This window comes from Pezoporus flaviventris, unplaced genomic scaffold (genome assembly GCF_033815535.1).
Source record: "Pezoporus flaviventris isolate CSIRO_AGI_PZ_B2104156 unplaced genomic scaffold, CSIRO_AGI_Pfla_v1 ptg000001l, whole genome shotgun sequence".
NCBI classification, from domain to species: domain Eukaryota; kingdom Metazoa; phylum Chordata; class Aves; order Psittaciformes; family Psittacidae; genus Pezoporus; species Pezoporus flaviventris.
This window is the reverse complement of record NW_026892549.1, coordinates 31,122,165-31,143,742: the sequence shown is the minus strand read 5'-3', so window position 1 is coordinate 31,143,742 and position 21,578 is coordinate 31,122,165. Positions and strand designations below refer to the sequence as shown.

The window sequence follows — 21,578 nt, the reverse complement described above, 5'->3', positions numbered from 1 at the left end:
GCTGCGACCATCAATTACCCGCGGCTGACAAAGGAGGTCTTTAAGATGCTGTTGGGTCCGTGGCAGCACCCCAGATGGAGTGCTGGGCTGGCTTTGTAGGGCACGGTGTGCGTACACCAGGTCAAGCTGCTCCTGGCCCACAGCTGCCTGAAAAAACAGCCCTTTGGCTCAGAGGCCTTCCTCCTCGCTCTCATCACCACCCACTCTCTGTGCGCAGTCGGTGATGTCAAGCAACAGCATTCAGAGCAAGGGAGCTGCAGAGAGAACTCTTCCTTGGCTCCTGGTGTGAGGCCACACAGCTCAGTTCCCTGTGGCAGAGCTCCCAGTGCAAGATCTGCTCCCAAAAGCATGGCTGTCCTCCACACCCCTTTCCAATACAGCTGTGGCACCAGCAGCCATGAGGTTCTGAAGGCAGGGCTGGGGTCAGGGCTGCAAGATAATGGCCCTGCAGGTGTTGCTTTCCACAGGGTGATGTGAAATGGAGGCTGTGGCTGTTGCTGCTTTCTTTCCCCAGCTGCTGGGCTGGCAGTGGGGCCAGGCAGGGTGGCACAGGCAGGGGGATGTGATGGCGGCAGTGCTGATGCTGCTTCTACTGGGAGCAGGTGCTGAGCATCACCATGCAGCAGCTGTGCCTCAGCAGGAGAGGATGCAGGGGCTCAGGGCATCTGCCTTTAGCCTGTGCTGCTGTCACCTACCTGTGCAGAGCAGGGCTCTGCTGGCATGGCTGCAGCTCTTGGGCTCTTCTCACTGAGGTCAGAAGGCCTTTGAAGGGCGAAGGTGGACACGGCAGCCCTGGCTCAGAGCAGTGCTCCTGCAGCCCTTTGGGTTGCAGGCTCTCAACCCTCTGTGGGAAATCTGGCCTGCCTGGCTGAAAGCATCAATTACAAATCACTGAAGCTCAAAGTGGGGCAAGGATTTAATATATTGGGGGGGAAAAACTCCCACTTCCTGTTAAATGCTTTCCTTTGACTGAAAGGTGAACAGGATCGCAGAGCTTGGGGGCTCAAAACACAAGGCAGCAACAGGGGAGATCACCAGTGGATTGGCCCCCTCTGGGGTAGCTGTTGTTATAAACTGCTTGTTAGAACTGCCTGGGTTACATTGGGTCAAGGCAAAGCAGCTCATTTTTCCAGTGCTTTTATTCTGTTTCTTTTCCAGTTGTTTTGAAACCACTGGAAAAGTGGTCTGATGCCCCTGGATTTTGGAAAATACTATTCATGCACACAGATGCAGGACTGCATAATGAAGGAAAACTGGATACTTCTTTTAGTTGTAAGGATGACTTCATTTCTGGGGGTGAACTGGACTTTTATACGATGGTTAGGTACAAAATGCATAGAAATTGGTGTAGGGTGGGGGGGATTGCATCTTGCTCATCTCCATCTCCTCAGCACTGTTCCTGCCTGCTGAAATGAAATGCTTTTTTCTCTTCACTATAATAAATAATTTTCCAGAAACCATTCTGGCCCGGATTGCCTTCAGCAGAGTTGTAAAACTGCATCTGGTTCAGCATACAACTCACAAGAGAGGGCAGCCAAACTGTACCCTGAAGGCTGGATGACATGCCTTTCCTGTGGGGTCCTGCTGCATGCAAATCCAAAAGCTGGGGCTGGCCCCTAATTTTACAACCCTGCTTCTTGGTCGTGCTCAGAAATGTGACTTTGGAGTTTGCAGCTAAGGCTTCCCTCTGCCAGTAAGATCTGATGGCTGAGAGAGGTGGAGGAGGCAGCGGGCTTGGGGCTGGAGCTGGGGGCTGGTTACCTTTGCCTGCAGGCAGCACAGCAGCATTTCCCAGCTGCTGGTGATATTTTTACTCCTATTTAATTACTGCCCCAGTTAATGAGGTTTCTATCATCCCTTTCCCTTGCTGTTTCAGAGGGCATCTGAAGAGCAGGGTGGTGGGGGGCACCTCCACCCTCTAGCAGCAGAGGGAGGGATGTCCTTTGCTGCCAATGTCACACCTGAGGTGCAAGAACAGCATCCTGCATCATGGGGGAAAAATGCTATATTCCTTCCACTTTCTGCTGTCTTTGCTTTCTAAGCTCAAAACACAGGTGAAAGTAAAAGGGTGTGAGATTGAAGAGAGGCAAAACTGCAGTAACATGCAGTAGAGTGCCAGGTGTGTCAGTGAAACAGAAACTCTGAAATTAAAACAGCTCAGTGTGGGTGCAGTACGTTAGAATACAGTAAAAAAAAATATATATCTATAGGAGAGGAACCGATATATTACTTAAGGAAAAAAATGGAGTTGAACCAATGTATTTTAGGTGCCACAAAATTGAGATGAGAGCACTGATCTGCTAGCTGTGAAGTCAGCTGCATATCTGAGCCCGCAGCTCAGGAGGAGAAACAAACAGAGCACACAGCTACCTGCAACAGCTGCAGGGCTGCAGTTCCTGTCCCCATTTCTCCTGCCATTGCTGGCTCTGGGGTTTCTTCACACCGCCTAAGCCCGAGCTGTCCTGCTTGCCTGCAGTAGGCACTGCGGACCCGGTGGATGGGGGCCTTTCCATCCCTCCAGTGTGGCTGGAGCTGAGACAAAGCCACGGGCACAAGGAGTTCTCAGCAGGGCTGGGGTCACCCTGAGAGCTGGGCTGGTGGCTCCCATCCAGCCGGTGAGCTTCTGCAGAACTAGTTAGTGTGTGGCAGTGTTCTGAGCCTTTAAAATGTAACTTAAACTTACAGCCTAAGGGCTCTCTGTGGGATTTTGCACCTGCAATCGTTATTATCCCACCTCAGAGAACTCAGTTCCTCCCTTTCCCACTCCCTCCCTTTTGGGGGCATTTGGAGCATGACCTGTGCCAGCTTCATCTGCCCAGAAGGTGCCTCAGTTCCTCCCTTTCCCACCCCCTCCCTTTTGGGGGCATTTGGAGCATGACCTGTGCCAGCTTCATCTGCCCAGAAGGTGCCTCAGTTCCTTAGGAATGAAGCTGACAGTTTTTCAATGGCTGCTAACAGCCTGCAGATAACATAGTTTTGTTCCCTCTTGTTCTTCCAGAGCAGGGCCCCTCAAAGAGCAGACTGAACTCTGTATCAAGGAGTCAAAGGGTTAAAATAATATTGCCCCAGTGTGTCATTGCTGACTAAGGTCCTGGGCTTAACAAGACCCCAAATTGTTCCTGTTCCACTGATGTAATTTGTTATCCCGAATTTCCCCCTATTTTATTATTTCAGTGTTCTGAAGTCATAGCTTCACCACGTATTCTTTAGTTGTTCTTTCAAAAGCTGGCAGAAATAGGAGTCTGGATGATAAACTAGGTCTAATCTTGTCTGTATTTGACATCACTCACCTGGAGAGCTTGTTCCCTGCTGGTCCAGGCACTGAGGCTTATTCTGTTCCCACCCCAGGTGTCTCTGGCTCATTCCCTGCTGTTTAGTCACGTAAGTGGGATGTGCTGGGAAATGGTAGTGGTCCCAAAGGGGAAAAACACCGGGAAAGATGACTTGTGCCCATGTGGTGTGATCCTCAGGCTGAATTAGATCTTTAGTAATCAGTGAAATATTTACCCTATTCTGATCCAGTGTAGTTTATTAAGGCAAGACTCCTTCCTCTGTGGAAACAACTCATAGCCAGTTATTTCTTAGCTGTCTTCTATCATCTTATAACTGCGGCATCTCAGTGTTAGAGTCCTAGTGTTGAGGTGGCTTGAGTGCTTCCAGCAGCCCCCCCAGCATGAATGAGGACAGACAGTATTTTGCATGTATTTTGTAGCTGGCACAAAGCAATTGGAAGCTGGAGAAAAAGAAAGCCACAGACTATTGAGCAGAATGAATAAACCCCCAAAAGAAGCTAGATACTTTATTTTTGGAAACTCTCCCAACAACCTCTAATATGCATTAGTGAGATATCAACTTTCTGTTTTGCAGGGTGAACTATAAAATATCTTAGCCCTGCACATTTTCAAGTTCCTTGTCCTTTATTGCAGCCACTGCTTTATTAAGACTGGAAGTGGATTTAGACCAAACCTCTGCCTGACTATGTCTGAATGGCTGTATCCAGACTCTGCAGCTTGGAAAAACTGGTCTCTAATGTTTAAAATGAAACCAAGCCCAACACAACAGCAAACAACTTCTCATTTCTTCTCCTTTAGTTCCCTCCCTGAAGAAAACCCCTCACACTTGGACATACAAACCCATTAGGTTCGTGGGGTAACAAGGCGGCAAAATGCCCAGTGTGGTTAGCAGTGTCTGAGGATTAAAACTCAACCCTTCTTGAAACTCTTCCCAAGCATATACATGATCAATGATGAGTTTGAAAGTATATTATTTTTACTTTTTTTAAGTCCATTGATATGATTGTTCCTGTTTGTAAGACTAACTGGCAGTAAAATGTATTAATTTCCAATCACTTAGTTCCAAATTATCCTTCCCTTGTCCTTGTATTTTATGGTCCCCATTAAGGAATGTTGTCCTCTGGATAGTTTTTATTGGCTTTGATTTTTTTTATAATCAGCATTCGTGCTTTCTACAGCAGTTTTTTGGTAACAAAATTCATAGCTTAAGAAACCCAAAGCAGCCCCTCTTGGACAGATTTGAAATGCGATGACTTTTATAAGTTATAAATAAAGGCCTGGTAGTTGATGTTTACTGGGAAAATCTCCCAGTGTATTTCAAAGCCCTGTTTTCCAGTCCCCTCCGATAAGAAAACTGCTGACACGGCATTCTGGGGAGCTGTTTCTTTGTGCTTTGTGTTCCCGCTGTAGCTGCCAAGGGTTAGCAAACCTCCAGGCTGCAACGTGGCCAAACCATCATTGGCCTGTGCCACTGTGCTCCCTGTTAACCACAATGCCACACTGGCGGGTGTTGGGTTTTGCCCACAAGCTGCCGGATCAGGAAGAGCTTTGGAGCATCAGGTTGCAGTCCCTAGGATCTGGCATCTCCACCAAGATCTGGGAGAGGGGTCTGGATGGGAGCCCTTACCCTCACCTGAGCACCACTCATGCCAGCCCCCTGCAGTTTACCTTCACCATTAGGTTAGAGATGGTCATCTGGGAGAACACGTAATGATGGCTACTTTTTCTGTTTACAAGAGCCACAGGGAGAGTTCATAGGATCATAGAATGTCAGGTTGGAAGGGAACTTGAGTGTCATCTGGTCCAACCTTGCTTGGTAAAAAAACAATCTAGACAAGGTGGCCCAGCACCCTGTCCAGCTGAATCTTAGAAGTATCCAATGTTGGGGAATCTGTCACTTCCCTGGGGAGACTATTCCCGTGGCTGTTCTCATTGTGAAAATTTTTCCTCTTGTTTCCAGTTGGAATCTCCCCAGGAATAACTTGTGCCCATTAGCCTTTCCTCACATGGCAGGCTTCCCAGTCCTTTAATCATCTTTGTGGTCCTTCTATGGACCCTCTCCAGCCTGTCCACGTCTTTCTAGTAGAGTGGGGACCAAGCCTGAATTCCAGGTGTGGCCTGACAAGCGCTGAGTGGGACAATGACTTCTTTATCTACCTCTGCTGGTGATGCCCTTGTTGATGTAACCCGGCATCCTGTTGGCTTTCTCTGCTGCAGCTGCACACTGTTCACTCACACTGAGCTCGCTGTCCACCAGGACTCCCAGGTCCCTTTACACAGAGCTGCTCCCCAGCTGGGTAGATCCCAGCCTGTGCTGCATTCTTGGTTTGTGTTTTCCCAGGTGCAAGATCTTACACTTGTCTTTGTTGAAATTCATAAGGTTCTTGTTACCACATTCTTCCCACCTATCTGGGTCATCCTGCGGGGTGGCTCTCCCTTATAAATGTTCCCTTCCCCACTCAATTCAGTGTCATCAGTAAACTTGGTCAGGGTACACTTGATCCTGTCTTCCAGATCACTTATGAAGATGTTAAACAGAGTTGGCCCAGTATAGCGGCCCTGGGGGACCCCGCTAGTGTCAGGTCACCAGCTTGAAAAGGAGCTATTTACCAGCACTCCCTGGGTGCAGCCTGTTAGCCAGTTCCCCACCCACTGCACAGACCACTTGTCTGGACTGTAATGCATCAGCTTCTCAAGGAGGTGGCTGTGGAAAACCGTATCAAGAGCCATGAAAAAATCCAGGTAGACAGTGTCCACTGCTTGCCCCACATCAATCAAGAGGTTACTCTGTTATAGAAGATGTCAGGTTTATCAAGCATGATTTTCCCCTGGTGGATATGTGCTGGCTTTTCCCAGTCATGTGCTCCATTTGACTTGTGGCAGTGCTCGGGAGGATTGGCTCCATAACCTTCCTGGGACTGAAGTAGGACTGATAGGCCTGAAATTTCCTGGATCCTCCTTTGAGCCCTTCTTGTAGATGGGAGTAACATTTGCCGTTCTCCAGTCTTGTGGGATTTTGTTGAAAAAGAGGTAACGTGTTTCCCCACTGTTCATATGCTGTCAATTCTTCCCCATGGTGAGACACCGGGCTAAGTCTCAGGCTGGGTGAATGCAGCCCCAGGGTAAGCAGGGGCTGGAGCCGTTCCTGTAGATAAGCTCCCTGCTGGCTTCATCGCTAGGCAGGCTACTGATGTAGCAGTAGTTTGGGGAGAGATAGGAATCTTGAGTGATAAATGAGGATCTAGAGACAAATGAGTATTCAACTAAAAGCAGCTACTAACAGGCTGAATTGCTGCATGGGTCTTGTAAAGGGAAGGGTTTTCAGTGATTAAAATGACAGCTATAAGCCTTGATTTGCAGTAACAATATTTTCCCTTGACCTCATTTAGTGAGATCCTTTCGTACGGAAGATGGACCAAAGAGCATTCACGGACTCAGAGGTTTCCTGAAGTGTTTGTAATTTGGCAAAAGTGTCTCTAAATGGCCTGGCAGAAGTGCTTGAAATGTGCTGGCCCATTACTGGGGCTCCCTGCCAGCTTGTGCTAGAGATTTCTCTTTTTACCACCCCACTCTCCAGTCTGCTCCAGCAGTTCAGCATAGGAATGCTCAAGGGGGAAGTAGCCCTTGTCAGAGAAAATAAAAAAGCTGTAAAAGCCACTGCTCTGAAGCCAGTGGGTGAGGGCCCAATAAAAGAGATGATTATCCAGCTTAGAGCCTGCTTTGGTAACAACAACAGCAACAAAATCTAGTATTTAAAATTGAATTAATTTTCTTTCTGGATTGTGGTCAGGTTGGAACCAAGTTTAGTTCCTTCAAGCTATGCTTTTCCTCAAACATCATTAGTTTTTAGAAGCTTATCTGGGAGATGCCAGCTCATTCGCCTTACAGCACATCGTGCTGCTGGACTCTGGCTTGGTGGAGTGGGAAGGCTGGGCTGTAACTGCAGTTTCTCCTAATGAACTCATACTTGTTACGTATCCAGAACTAGATGGGCTTGTCTGCCCCTCACATCCACCCAAAATATATCTGTGTCCCAGGGAGATGGCCTCCACCCTGGGCCCCATAAGGACTAGGCGATGCTGAGGTACACACAGGCTGATGCTGGGGGGACTGCTGGGCTATGTGGCTCTGGTACCACTGCCAGAAGGAGATACAGGACAGCAGAAACAGCTCAGCTTTACTATCCTACAATCCTAAAGGAGCACAGAGTCTGCAGTTGCACCAGGAACTATATAGGGAGAGTGCTGCTGCATATGGCTGCCTGTCCCTTCCCAGGTGGAACAGGCAGCAGAAGGGGCAGGAGCTTGTGACAGTGTCCCAAAACCAGGATTCTTGTTTATTTCCCAGTGGCTGATACACCCATGCAAATAACTGAGATGAATTAGAAAAGCTCATTAATGGAATAAGTATTGTACAATTAGCAAAACTCAGTCTTAGAGCATGATTTGCTCGCGTGAAATGTCAGTGCCTCTGGCAACAGCCTGCTTGGGCTGCCTGGGGAGGGTTAGCAAAGTGTATGACAGTGCTTTGTGAGAGGGGCCTTTGATGTACATGTGGGATATGAAACCTCTGCATCAGGGCTGTCACATCTAGGTGGTCCTGGTATGCACAGAAGATGGCGAATGAGGTCTTCATGTCAAATGGCAGATATTTGCAGCCCAGAAAGCCAACCATATCCTGGGCTGCATCAAAAGGAAGGTGACCAGCAGGTCAAAGGAGGTGATCCTGCCCCTCTACTCTGCTCTTGTGAGACCTCACCTGGAGTATTGTGTGCAGTTCTGGTGTCCTCAGCATAAAAAGGACATGGAACTGTTGGAACAAGTCCAGAGAAGGGCCACGAGGACGATCAGGGGACTGGAGCACCTCCCGTATGAAGACGGGCTGAGAAAGTTGGGGCTGTTCAGCCTGGAGAAGCGAAGGCTGCGTGGAGACCTCATAGCAGCCTTCTGGTATCTGAAGGGGGCCTACAGGAATGCTGGGGATGGACTTTTCATTAGGGACTGTAGTGACAGGACAAGGGGTAATGGGTTCAAGCTTAAACAGGGGAAGTTTAGATTGCATATAAGGAAGAAATTCTTTACTGTGAGGGTGGTGAGGCACTGTAATGGGCTGCCCAGGGAAGTTGTGAATGTTCCATCCCTGGCGGTGTTCAAGGCCAGGTTGGACAGAGCCTTGGGTGATATGGTTTAGTGTGAGGTGTCCCTGCCCATGGCAGGGGGGTTGGAACTTGATGATCTTAAGGTCCTTTCCAACCCTAACTATTCTATGATTCTATGTGACAGCTCAGGTTGTGCAGCCCAACTTGGCTCCTGAACTCTTCCCTGAGCTACCCTGCCCATAATTGCAGCCCCTAAAACCTGGGGATTCCAGGCTTTGGTCTTGGAAGAGATTATATATGTGTCTGATAAAACTGAGGGTATGACATAATGTGCTTCACCTTCTGTACCACATGTGACTTAGGACATCATGGCTTTCTTATTTAAGAAAAAAAAGAATTGTGACATCAACAAAGCACCTGAGAGGTGAATTGGAATTTGGTACCTTATAGCTCTCCTGAAGGAGGCACCAAATGTGTGTGGGGGTGTGGTCAGTGGCATTTTAGAAGGACTAGGACTTCTAAACAGATTCCCAATCAATCCTTTCTACCCATATCAATATAAAATCACTGCTGGTAAAACTTATGGACAGAATGATGATAAGCAGGTAATAATGGTACCAGGGAAAAGTTAGGTGCAGTAATGAGAGTGACTTGATTGGTTCATTGCTACAAAAGTGGTTTTTATATAGCAAAATACAAAGCTGTACTTACGAGAACATGGAGGCAGCATGTGTAGATAGAGTGAGTATTGCATCCTAAAACCTGCATGTTTGCAGGAATTAAGGACTGCACTAGGTGCAAAACCCAGCAAGAGCTTCCATTATGGTGCTGTGGCAGAAAGAGGGGGAAGTGCCATCTTTAAAAAGGAGAGACAAACAAAGATATGCTCTGTGGGGTTCAGGGACCCTTTTCAAAAGACATTGAAAAGCTAAGCAAGTTGCAGAAAAGAGCCACAGAGATTATTTGTACTAGAAGAAAATCTCTTCGAAAAAGAGACTTTTTAGCTTAAAGGAAATTGAGGAGGGGGAGGGAGGGAGAAAGGAGGGAGAGAGGAGGGAGGAAAGTACTAGGAGTAACTTAATTACACTGTGTAAATGGGAAAAAATACCAGTCACTTACACCATCTGAAAGCACAAATGGACACAACACCTGGAATCTGAGGTGTACAAATTAATATAGGAAGTGAGGATCAGTGTCTGACCAGAGAGGATGATTATCTTTGAACCAAGCCACCAACTGATGCAGGTCTTCCTGTTAAGAGAAAGTGCTTCTTTTCAAAGATGTACCAGAAGAATTATTAGGCTAAACAGAAGAGTAACTGGCTGAGATTTAATGACTTGTAGCATATAGGCTGTCAGAATAGATGCTTTAATAGTCCCTTTTGGCCTTCTACTGCATTTAAACCCCTCTTCCCTGATGTGAAACTTGGCTTCCCAGCACTTCTTATCATTTCTTCCTACTCTTGTTCTCAGTCTGTTCTTGGAGGAGTTTCTCTCTCTCTCTCTCTCTCTCTCTGATTTTAGGATGTCACTGCAGACAAAAAATGGGGGTTTTGAAGGTCGTGCAGGGAGTCAGTCTCCCAGATTCATCTGAATTCAAAGGGAACTGGATGCCAAACACAGGTCTTATGAAAGTCTCAACCAGAGCCCTGAAATTTGGTGTAGCTTTGAAAAACCTCATAAAAAACAAGCTTGCTGATAGAGGGCTGTCTTGAGTTTTATCCCTTCATCTTAAGCGTTTTTCTGATGGAGGTTCTATAAATATGCTCAGTAATGACTAGAAATAAGAGAATATATGTCTGGCTGTCACATACGAATTTTCTGCAAGGAAAATCACCACGGTTATTTCACTGGCTGGTTATCTCAAAGCAGCAAGTATCCAGACGGTTGTCTCCAACTGTTGTTATTAAATTCAGCAGGAAATCCATCCTGTCCAAAAGAATTATTAGTTTCCATTGCTCCTGGAAATGTCCAGTGATGTTAATTTGTGCGTGTTTGTGTTGCACAAGTAGCTGGCCAGTGAGTAGGGTTGCAGTTTGATCTTGTCCTTGAGCTCTCAGAGCTGGGTGGCAGCTGTAAAACCAATGTCAATGTCCAGGCCAGGGGGTTATTTATGAAGGGACGTCTTCCCAAAACTCCTGGATTTCTCCAACTATAAATGTTTCACATCATGGGGCAGCATTTGAAATTAGTAGTTGAACATCTCAAAGTGGGGCCCAGATGCCATTAAGTGCAGTCTTCGCCATGAAGAAGTTGGCATTTGTCAGCTATTTTTGCCCAGAGGTGTGTCACATACCACAATTTCCCCTTTTACTCACAAGAGGAAATAACTGTGGTGGCAATCTGGTCTTTGTCAGTGCTGTAGAAGCTCAGCCACAAAGCAGTGGTACCTTATTTATACCATAAGGCCCGTCAGGGGTGGGAATCGTCTACCAAAGGGGGTGAGAAGTAGAAGCAGGATGGGGGGGGGATATTTTTCCTCGTCCAAATGCCTAGAGCAGGGTCTCCCTTTCCAGTCTTACCTCAGTGTCAGCGAAGAGGGACCACCCTGGAGACCTGACCCCTTGCTGTGTGGGGACCTGGGCTGCAGGGACCCTGGCAGCCCCCAGGGATGCCTGGGGAGCCCTTGCCCACTGCCAGGGATGCTGTGCTTCCAGCTACCCTAGTTGCTGCCTTGACCACCAGGAAGGTGATCAGATGGCAAGGCAGCCATCAAAGGTAATTCCCTGTGCTCTGCCAATATCCAGCACACAGGTTTCCCTCTCCTCCTTTCTATGGTGCAGGAGAGCTTGAGCACATCCCCTGAGTTCCCCACTGGACCTCTTTCTTTGGCTAACAGACCGCTGGTGGAATAGAAGAACTGGCATGCTCAGTCTTGGCCTGATCTTGGGCTGCAGCGTTACTTCTCAGGTCATGTTGGATGCACCAAAATGATAGATGTTACCCTGGCATAAGCCTGTCAGCCTGTCAGTGTAATTGCATTACTCATCCACCAGCCCCTATTTGTTTTTCAGAAAGAGAAAAGCTCTAACATGTTTAGAAAAGTTCAGATTTGTCTTTAAAACTCTGGTTCAGCTTGAAAATCACCATATTTCTGGCAAACTAAGGACACAAATGTTTTTAAGGGATGTCTCCATCAGGTCTCCATTTAGCTGTCTCAGTAACACCACAGCCGTGCATAGGTGTCTGGCAAAAGTCTTCTGGAGAAACATGACAGCACAGAAATACACTGCCGCAGCCATGAGAAAATAACCACACAGTACTGACATTGTTCAGATGTTTGACTTTGTAAAAGATCCTTCTGGACATAAATAACACGGGCCCCGGTGAGCACATACACATGTAACAGGGCTCACTGTTGGTGCTGCATTGTAATTCACACTGCAGTGAATAAAGGTTGCGGTCGGTGGTGTGGGGTATCCCGTGGCACCCACGGGGCAATGGAAAGGCTGGAAATGCAGTTGGTGGAGGAGTGCCTCAGACCCCCCCCTGCAGCAGGACAAGGTGCTGGCACAGCCCTACTGTCCACGGGGCTTGGGACAAGTGGGAATCACTCTAAGTGCATGCCAGCGGGTTGTGCCTCAGCCTGACGGTGACTCCCTGGGCTGGCCTCCAAGGCAGCAGCAGAGTTTCTTGAAAGCCATCAGCGTTTCAGTGTGTCGTTTCCATCCCATCATGGGTGCATGATGGTGTTCCCAAAGAGCAGTCGGCCTGGCTGGGCTCATCAGTGAAGTCTGCACAACCTCTTTTCCAGTGTAAGAGTGGTTTGCAGGGCTCAGAAATAGGGGCTGTACCTGCCCATCGTCCACAGTTGGTGGCCAACTAGGCTTGATGCGTGGAGGCTTTAGCTGCACTGAAGCTGACCATCTCATTTATTTTTAAGGAACCATTTTGAACATGTGTGTGACTTCTGAATGGCAGTGGGTTGTTATGCTACAGTCAGTCCTACACTTGCTTCATAAATCATTAATAGATGTATGAAAAACTCTGCAGGGGTTCAGGTTTTATCTCCTGTGTTTTACCATCACCACTCACAGTTATGGCTGGGATGCCTGTGTCAGCCAAAGAGCACTCCTCCAAAGGCTAGCAAAACCCCTGCTCTGTTCTTCTGCAGATGGTCAGGGCATGTTCCCAAGCACTGCCCAAATATGCCTGTGGTCACCAGACTGCCTGCAGATCTTGCTTTTCTCTATAATATGCTGCCAGGTAAATGGGGCTGGCACTGTACCAAAGCAAATGGCTAGCTAGTATGCCTTCAGGTCCAGATTTTACAGAAAACAGATACATAAAAAAAACCCAGATATAGAAAATAAAGCACAGAACCCCAAATTTTGAATTTCGACAGTAAATTTCTTTTTCCCTCTTACCTGAGTACAGTTTCTCCAGCTTGGAGCCTCAGGGATCTGCAGTCAAAGGCTCACACCCTCTCTTCCCTTTTTCCAGAGGGTATTTCTGAACTCCAGCAACAGTGACACTAATTTGGGGTTCAGAACTTCTCCATCTTTTGACCTTCCCTTTTCCCTCACCTGCGCCTCTGAGCTTAGGTACCCAGGAGGTTTGCACACAACCAGCTGGACAGTGTGGAGATTGCAAACGCCTCCTTTAGCTCATATGTGGTTAGCTGGGAATCACAAAGTTTCTAGTCAGCTTTTTTACCTTCTCTTGAGTTCTTTGATAATTTATTCTTCCTTCACAAAGCTTTCCACGGATTTATATGCTTCATACATAACATTAACTGCAAACTTATGAACTTTGCTACACATGCAAATTCCATGGAGAAGTTTAAACAGAGGAGGAGCATGCTGTCCAGCTGTCTCTGGGGCCTCATGCCCTTGCTGCCTTCTCTCGCTCTGGGAACTTCGTGCCACGTGCACTCTTCATCGCAGCCCCTGCAAATGAGACAGGGCTTTGGCCCTGAAATACAGCCATTCAAAAGAACAGCACTAAAACCACACATACAAGCTAAAAGCGCTTTTCCAGTGATGAGTTCAAGATGGATAAACCTTTACATGTTGCAGGGCTCCATACAAGGAAGAATTTGATGTGTCGACCCTTAACATTTCCTATCTTTCAAGTGCTGTGTCTTACTATCTATTGGCTTACTGCTGACAACTCTTGATTATCTAGTGTAGTGAAGGATTGGAATGACCAAGACAAAGTAAACCCAAAGATAATACAAAGCATATGGCAGTTAAATGGTAAGAAAATAAAATAAAAGTACTGTGGAAGACCAAGCAGCACTGACCTGGGTAGGGGTGGCCACAGAGGACTCTGCGATGGGAAAGGGCTGCAGTTCATCCAAGCCCTTTTGCAACTCACTTTGGACTCCCTGTGCTCCCACTATGATTAATGCCTAGCCTAGGTAATCTGTCGGTGGGTGGCTGAGAGCTGTTTTCTTTTCCTGCATGGCTGTATCACACCAATAAAGCATTTCACACTCTGTGTGTACTGGTGATGGCCCAAAGTGAGGTCAGCACAGAGGAATGGTGTTTCACATCATTAGCCACCCCTGCAGATCCCACAAGCCACTCTGTGGTGGGAATTTGCCATCCTGGTCAGTGGTGATGCCCTCCCAGTCCCAGCCCTGTATGGGCAGCACAGACTTTTTTCACAGCAAACTGGCTGCAAATGGAGTTCAATACAGGTGTATGCAGGAAGTGATTCGGGAATTGTTCCCAGATGTTGTAAAATGTCTCCAGCTCCTAGCCAAGCTGCTGGGGGCTTTCATAACAGCTTACCACTAGCTGGAAAATGTTTATAGAGGGGAGCAAAAGCCCAGAACATTCATTCACGTTCGACTACTCAGTGTGAGCCTGGATCCCTTCCTAGGGCTTGGGTATTTGGGCATGTTGGCTGCAGGGAAGACACACAAAGCCTTATCAGGCAGCACATTCAGGAGTGCTTGTGACTTTCTCAGAACTACTTTCCAACCATCCTCACTCTCTACATCTGGCACTGTGACCCTGGAACAAGCATGTCACAGTTTTGGCATGTTTGGGACATGCTACCAAAGTACAGCAGTATTATGTGGCAAGCACAATATATGTTTTGGAAGGGAGTTTGGTTTATTTTAGCTGCTCCAAATTTACTTGACCTGTTTAATCCAGCTTTCACACTACATCATCTCAATCACTGGGATTGCTTTTAGGTCATGCCCCACACAATATGTGCAGCCAGTTGGCCTTTCATCTGTATGCTTAATTGTCCAATACAATTTCCATGTGATTAATGCAAAACCTCAACATCGGTGATAGGCCAGGCTGTTCCATCATCCACGTTCTGTTTGACAGGTGCAGGGTCTGGCCCACCGAGAAAGGAATAGTGTGAACACGGCATGTTGGGGAGCCCAGACCACTTCCTAGCTGGGTGTTATATGATTGCTCCTTATCCAGGCTGGGTGTAAGTTAAGGCACCTACAGGAAATCAGTGGGGGGGAAAGCTCGTGGTGCGGGGAACCCTTTCCTTCTCTGGATGCTGAGCTGTGCCTTTGTGTGACTCTTTGCTGCTCTGCATACGGAAACAGCAGCTCGGGCTAGTTCTGGTGTGGGAGCCAGTGCCATGCACAGCGGTATGTAGGCATGCCTCTTCTTTTGGGACCTGCCTCTCGGAACTCAAAGCATAGCTCTGCGGCCACGGCGCACGAACAGTGGTGGGCCACAGTGGTGGCTGCTGCTATGGTCCACAGGCTGAGGTGCTGCAGGTAGAAGTGTGAGTGCCAGGTGAGTCCCATGGCTGTTGCAGGTGGTCTCCAGCATATGGCGGACAGGGCAGCTGTTGGAGGCCTGGTCACAGGTCGCACCAGGAGGGCCACGTGTCATCAAAGGCTGAGCAGCCGCAGTGTCTACACCCTCATCCTCATGCTGCCGCCTCATGCTGCCGCCTGTGCCATGGCTGTACATGCGTGTTCTGTCTTGCAGGGACTGTAGTGTAATAGTCTGAGAGGGTTTCATGCCCCATACAAAATGAGATGATTGCTGTTGGCATCATTTCTTTAAAAGGGACTCACTCTGTCCCCACTCCTACCCTCCGGTTTCTCCTGCCAACAGCAACAACCATCACCCCTGCCTGTCAGCCACTCCCTTGCCAACCAACTGAATCATACTGGAGATGGGAGGCTTTTTTGGGTGCTAAAACTTTACAAGGCGAAGACTTACAGAATACACCCATATGCCCTGCCTGGAAACTGGCTCCCACCTCTGTGGAAAAAGCCAGCTGTCTCAATTAGGCATTCATGGAAAGTGGGGATGAGCTGGGGCCAGAGCCAGAGGCTGCAAAAGTTTCCACATTTGCCAGCACTGATCTTGCAGACCCGTCTGCTAATTCTGTCTTGGGCTCAATCTCACTGGGCAACCAAATGTGCTAAAAGGAGAAATCAGGATCATTTTCACACCTGGCTTACTGTGTGAGGGACATTTTCTTGCTGCACCGCAAAACCATTGCTCCATGTCACTTGTCTCCCCTAATGTTCAGGGGAGGAAAGTGTTCCCCTAAGCAAGGCGCTTTCCAACCTAAGGAGCTATTCCGTGGCTCCACCAGGCCAAGCAAATGAAGAGGGCTTCGAACAGGCCATTCATTGGGTAGAATTAGGTTCATCCCTGATGGGAAGGCCTCCTAGAGCTATTGAGCTATCTGAGGAGTGACAGAAAGAGCTCTGGAAAGAAGAAAAGGACAGGATTATTTGGCTGTAATCCAGTTGCAGGTGGCCACACCTGGGGACTAGGAGGGCAAACAAGAATTCAACTCCTGCCCCTTGCAAAGCAGTGCTGTGTGCCTCATACATGGCATTTTTGGTTCTCCGCTGAGTCTGGGACTGTGTGAGAAAGAGCCAAAACCACAATCACAATTCGATTACAGAAGACTTTTTTTGCTTCACACGCGGGCAATGAAATAACTGTGGTCACGCACCTGCTTCCTTCTGATCTAGTGGTGGCCAGGGTTCAGCGCTGGTTGAAGCCTGAGTTGCCCTAACTATTTCTCCATTTCCTTCTAACAAACTTAAGGCCCTTTCAGTACTTCCTAAATAAATGCTTCTCATTTGAAAAATAAAATTAGAATAAATTACTGAACACTGTAGAACAAATAATTTTCTTAAAAGTGCCATTGGCAATGGAGAACACCAGGGCGTTTGCCTATGCCGCAGGCACCATCGGTGCTGGGGCTGGCTGGGGTGTGTGAGAATGCTATTAGGGACTTGGGGAGGGGACAGAATGTTATTGTAATACAAAATATTGCTTTTGTAAAAACAGGACTGGTGCTAACTATGTAATATAACTTCAGGCTTGAAATAAAGAGGCCACAAAAGACCAACAACCGTGAAATACAGGCAACGGGGGGAGTTGAGAGAGGCAAGAGAAACCAAGGAGGTAGAAGGCATCTAGGGACTTGAGTTGAAGGTTACAGTTCTAGTTATTTAATGCACAATCCCTTACAAACTAAATCTGTAGGTGAAGGAGCCTCTGCTGAGGTTGATCAACTTTAGACACACGTGTCTCATTCCAGTCACTGGGAAGATTGTGACCAGCTGGGTTTTTTAGAAGATTGTTTATTGGGGTTTTGTTTGTTTGTTTGACCCCAGGAGCAGGGGCAAGATCAGGGGGGGGAATTCACAGCAGGTTCCTCTCTTTTATTTTGTTTTCCTTAGGTATCCCTGAAAGGGATTGGCGATGTGCCAGAGCCCAGGCAGTACCTGGGTTAAAAGAAAAGCAGCTTCTAACTCTTAAGAAAACAAGAATACCTGCCAGTAAAGAAAATGAGGTTTGTATGCCCATTACTTTTAAAGTTAAACGCTACCAGCTGTATTATTTACCTTTACAAAAAGAACTCAGGTGACAAATTTCCCCTACTTTTCATATTTAGCAAGCTGTTTGAAATCTGCCAGGTTTGCTGGTAAAGTGTTGAAGAGAAGATCAGGTTTATGAAGTGCATTAAATTCTCATTCAAAAAACAAAACAAAACAAATCTAAGCTGTATTTCACATGTACAGTCCTTGAGGGAGCAAATCACACATACCTTATACTGCACTTCACCTTTCCTGGGCCTGTAAAGCCTTATTTGAGCGTCTATTTCTCCTCCTATTGTGCTAAATTCTTTCAAGGAGGTGCAGAGGGCTCAATGTTTAAAGGAAATCGGGGAGAAAAAGTTCACTTTTTTCTCTTGCCTACGTTAAGTTCACAAAAGCCTCCAGATGTAACTCCTTTGGTCTGAATATTTCTGCCTGCCTTGAACTGACATTTCCTCCCGTTGTAGAGAGATGGGAAGAGATATTTATAGCAGAAAAGATAAATTGTGATGTGTTTCTCAATCCAGCTCTGAAGGTCTCATGCTTTCCTTACGGTTCCTGCATGTTTTTACATGAGCATACAAGAGCACCTCAGGACTCTAAACAGTATAAGTGGCTGTCTGGATGTGAAGCTGTGTCCCTGCAGTTTAAGAGATCACTGAAGATAGAGAAACACGGGTGCAGGCTAACTAACCCCCATGTTAATTCAGGGTGTCCTTTGCTGTGGCTCAGTGCTGGGCAGAAGGCCAGAGCATGGCTGAAAACCACCATGGAAGCCCAACACAGCTTGGCCGCCTACTAGAGCATGCATGGTGCATGTCTTAGCCAGAACCTACAACCTCATCCTTATGAGCTCCATTTACTGGACCTGTAGGATGCTAGGAGGTGCTTAAACACCTCTTAGAAACTTTACTTCACTAGTAAATTCCTTTGTGACCCCAGAAAACCATATGGTGAGGCAAAGGAAGGGCTAAACCTTGTCCTGTCTCTTGGAGAGCAAGAGTGGGTAGTGTGGCCCAGTGAGCAGGAATGCAGTGCGTGGATGCATTTTAAATAATTTTAAACAGAGCTAATTGGGACCAGCTTTTCAAAGTAAAGTATCTGCAATGAATTAAAAAAAATAATAAAATACCAAACTAGCTACAGTAGTGCAATATTCAGTTGTAGACTGCAAATTGTGGTGGTGTTTCAGTTACTTTCTTGCCAATTAGCTCAACTGAGCATGAACATAGTTGAGTTGCAAGGTTTCCTTCAAAAGCACAAATTCTGGGCAACTAATGGGTATTTCCACTGGCATGGCTGTCCTGTCCTAGCCTCCCACAACAGCCATCACATTCCTGGTGGGTGCCATGAAAGTGCTTCCTTATGTACAGGACTAAACCCATGTTTACATTCATATATTGCAGCTCCTACTGTCACACAAGAGTCCTCTTAGACCAGCCCAACATTCAGTACCTTCTCTGATATCTGCTTTCCTACAACAGCTTACTGAGGGAAAACATATTAAACATAGGCAATCAGCCTTCTGCTGGCGTCGTCTCTTGCTGCTGGCTGATTCTGTGCTTTGGGACTTCCTGAGCCAGGGTTGCAGCTTCGTGGTTAATAACCCTTACGACGTTTCTTTTTTATGTGGTTCTGTAATTGGTTTTGATCCCATTTATTCTTTTGACAGCTAGAATATCCCATGACTATGAATTTCAGTCTGCTGTGTGAAATTTTTGTTTTTATCATGTTACCTCAGATACTTTAATCCAAAGTTCCCTGGTCCTAGAAGGAAAGCACTGTGGAAGCAGTGAATAATTCCTCCCTTATTCCTGTAATTTGTTATGTTAAAGGCCACTATCATATCCACCCTCACTGATCTCTTTTCCAGCAGGCAGAGGCCCACCACACAAAGTCTCTTTTCACAGGGAAATGATTTCTTCCCTTGCATCATTCCTGATTTTTTTTACTTCTGTTTTATCCTTTTAGAGTGATAAGGATCATATAATAAAGTTTTCTCTCTGGTTTTGTGTCCCTACTTCTAAATCCTCTATTTATCTCTCTTTAAGAAAGACAAAACACCACATTGAGTTAAATTGTCCAAAACAACACCATGCACTCATCCCTGACTGTTACTACCTAATTTAAAATCTATTATTGAATAGGGACTATATGGGATGTTTTTTGCTGAGTGTCAGGGACTCGGTCAGCCACTGCTCATGTTTGGATTTGCTTTTGCTGCTCTGAATCAGTGAATTGCTGTTCACCTCCCTACAGAAGACCAGCTTATAAAGTTGGTTCAGTTTCCACAAATCCTGACAGATGTTGATGCGAGTGGGTGCTGGTTGTCTTTATTTAACTGCATCACTTTTACATCAGTTTAATTAAAGCAATGCAGACACGTGGGGTAACCCATGTGGGTAAACAGCCAAAGAAGTAACCACACCTTAGAGCAAGTAGCTGCGCAAGGTGTTACTTGATACGTGCAACCACTGTGTATTCAAAAATTGCTCATGACATTCAGGAACTTTAGTGGGGTATGCTGCAAAGCAGTTTGAGTTGGTTCGTTACAACGTGCCTTACTCACGTTTCTGTCCGTGAAGCTTACTTCTGTGTATTTCATTGATGAAATTGCTAAGCCTAAGACTTAACTGTGTTGAGTTTTCAATTACTGTAAACATTGGAGTTTTCAGTCTCTCCTAGACATGAGCTGAAGTATGCTTTGACTCCTGGTTGCCGGTGAGGATTCCTCTTGTGGCACTGATGTCTTTGCCCTTTTTCCCTGTGGAGAGGGCTGTTAGGCTGGCATTGCAGCAGGCACAGCCAGGCAGGAAGCGCCTACACCTGGGGAAGACCTGGTGCTGCCCCCCCCCCCCCCCCCCCCCCATCTGGCCAGCACAGCTGGAGCCCCCAGCAATCAGGGCTGGCAGCCAATGTAAGAGAAACGGAGTGAAAGGAGCCTCTTTCTAGGGTCTGTGGGTGCCAGCTCTCTGAATTTCCCTATGAAGATATTCGACAAAGGTATTTTTTCCCTTATACTTGTGGTATTTGTCTGTTTATCATTGCTTTATTTGCAAACAGTGAGGTTTGAGATCTTACTTCCTATTACTCCTGCGGTGTTTTTCTGCATTATTTCTTCTCTAAGTTCTGCTGGCTGCAAACAAATGGAGCGTAAGTGTGTCTGACTCCTTGGAAGTCCATTGAGTTGTACTTTCTTGTTAAGTTGCAAAACCATATGGAAACCTCTGAAAAGCTGTCTGGAGTTAGGTTTCTCATACCTGCTGCTTAGATGTGTTCAGTAATTGTGTAAGAGAAAGCTTTCTTATGGTGTTCTGGCATTCTAGTTCCTGTCTCAGCTGGTGAAAAGGAGGCAAAAATACAAAACAAACAAAATTTTTGGCTTGCAGCTTGCTCTACTTAAAGCATTCATAATGTTTTTGGCTATGGTTTGCTTTCCCTGTAGGCATGGGTTTTGGTTGGGTTACCTGTGCATGTGAACTCCATTTTTACCCTTCATTAAAAAAAAAGTCACTGATTATTGTGTTTTTATTTACCTAAGTTCATAGCATAGAAACAAAACCTGCAAAGAATGCCCTGGGTTGCTGCTGCCTCTATAGTCTCATGTGCCACAGAGCCATATGCCCGGGCAGTGCTTTTAGGCAAGGATGGCTGATGGTGTTCTGCTCTCTTGTAGAGCGGTGTTGGCCATCTCTGTTCACCTGGGGTGCAAATCAGGGATGCTCTAACACCTCATGGATGTGATTGCCTCAACTTCAGTTCTGGCCCTTTGGAAAAAGGCCCAATGAATGCTGCCTGAGGTAGGTGTTTCTCAGCATGCTCAGTTGCTAAAATGTCTCCTGAAGTTTGTAGAAGGATTGCAAGAGGTATTTACCCCTGTTTGAATGAGGTTTTGCAGGTTTGGTAGGTTGTATCATGGCCAGATTTCTGGATTTTTTTTGTTGCCTGAAGCGCTCTTGAGATACAGATAGTGAGGGAGAAAATTGCATTACTTTCAGTAAAATCAAAGTGCTTGGTGAGTAGGCGTGGGCCCCATAGCTGGTGTTAGTGAGAAAGGAGTTTGCAAATGACCTGTTTCTCTAAGTTCAGGAGGTGAATACTAGAGAAAAGCAAAGCTGAATGTTGTATTCTTTCAGGATCACAAGCTATGTACTATGTGCTTCTCAGAAGTAAGGATTTGATATGTTCTTCCAGTTAGAAGGTTTCTTTAGTTCTTGATTTCTTAGTGGAAAGATCTGACTGAGTCCTTGGTGTTTCAGCTTCCTCTCCTGCTAATGCCGCTTGTGTACATACTTCTTCAGAGGGATATGGAGAAAGGAGGAACCTTTTTAACTTATTTGATTTGGGTTACATGACAGTGAAAAGTCCATACACGGAGCCCAGAGCAACACCACACAAGTGTAACATGC

The 21,578-nt window shown here is 46.6% G+C and overlaps 1 protein-coding gene across 1 annotated transcript in view; it reads left to right on the top strand.

Annotated features, from left to right (window-relative positions):
• The first annotated feature begins 11,051 nt into the window (after window positions 1–11,051).
• ANXA11 (annexin A11) overlaps window positions 11,052–21,578 on the top strand; it is a 192,673-nt gene continuing 182,146 nt past the window's right edge. Inside the window, exon 1 of the mRNA XM_061450431.1 lies at window positions 11,052–11,055. The gene's annotated coding sequence lies outside the window, so the exon portion shown is untranslated. The remainder of the gene's footprint in view (window positions 11,056–21,578) is intronic.